Here is a 1,368-nt window from a genome sequence, read left to right as displayed (position 1 = left end):
ATACGTCTATATGAACATTGTACAAATGTACATATACATTTTGACATATACACACAAACATAAACACAAACATACACACAAACAAACAACCAAACAAGCACACAAATAATCATTCGCACAAATATACACAAACATACATACCAACATACATAGAAACAAACATACACACAAACATACACAACAAGCATGCAAACACACAAACATACATACATACATGCATATACACTCCAATAAACATACAAACAAGGATACATGCAAACACACACACACATACAAACGAACATACATACACACACATACGCTCCCACAAACATACGTACACAAAAAATATGAACATGACTTGCAAGGGAGAGGTGCATGATGTGTGTCATCATCCTTCAGAAGCATCCTGATGTCCTGCTGATAAAACAAAGTGAGTTCATCATTTTCAATCACGTGACGAGGGTGGTGATGATTGTGATGTTGTGATGATGATGATAATGATAATCGAGATAATGATGACGATGATGATGATGATGATGGTGGTGGTGGTGGTGATGATGATGATGGTGGTGATGATGATGATGGTGATGGTAATGGTGATGGTAATGACGGTGCCATTTAAGTAATGACGTTAATCAGAAGGATAATGGTGACGACGACGATGATGATGACGATGGTGATGAGGATGACGACGATGATGATAATGATGATGATTAGGATTTCAAAATTATTTATATCCAAGTATCGTTACCGTTGGTATCGTATCGGCGATAATTTTTCCGTGTTTGTTTCGGTATCGGCAATTCTTTTGGCGCCTAGATACGAACTTATAATACTCTATGAAATTTTTTAATAGTAGTAATAATAGTAGTAGAAGTAGTTGTTGTTGTTGTTGTAGTTAGTAGTGGTTATTGTTTTTGTAGTTGTTGTTGTTGTAGTTGTAGTACTAGTAGTAGTTGTAGTTGTTGTTGTAGTAGTAGTAGTAGTAGTAGTTGTTGTTGTAATTGTAGTAGTTGTTGTTGTGTTATTGTTAAAGTTGTTGTTGTTGCTGCTGTAGAAATTGTTGTTGCTATTGTAATACTTTTTAAAGTTTGTTTAAAGAAGACAAATTGAAAACCAATGAACAAACATCGGACTCCTCCACATACACAGCGGGCATACAAAAACAAACACACTGAAACAAAACAATAAAGAAAAGCAATTAGAATATATATATATATATGGTCATTGTTAGATAATTAAATGCCCAATAAAACCCTATTATCTGTTATTATAATTATTATTATTATTACTATTCTCATTATAATTATATTATTTTATAATTATATTATTATTTTTATAATTTATTCTTATCCAATAAAACCTTATTACTCATTATATATAAGT

This window comes from Helobdella robusta, assembly GCF_000326865.2.
Source record: "Helobdella robusta unplaced genomic scaffold HELROscaffold_16, whole genome shotgun sequence".
Taxonomy (NCBI): Eukaryota; Metazoa; Annelida; class Clitellata; order Rhynchobdellida; family Glossiphoniidae; genus Helobdella; species Helobdella robusta.
Note: the sequence above shows the minus strand (reverse complement) of the source record.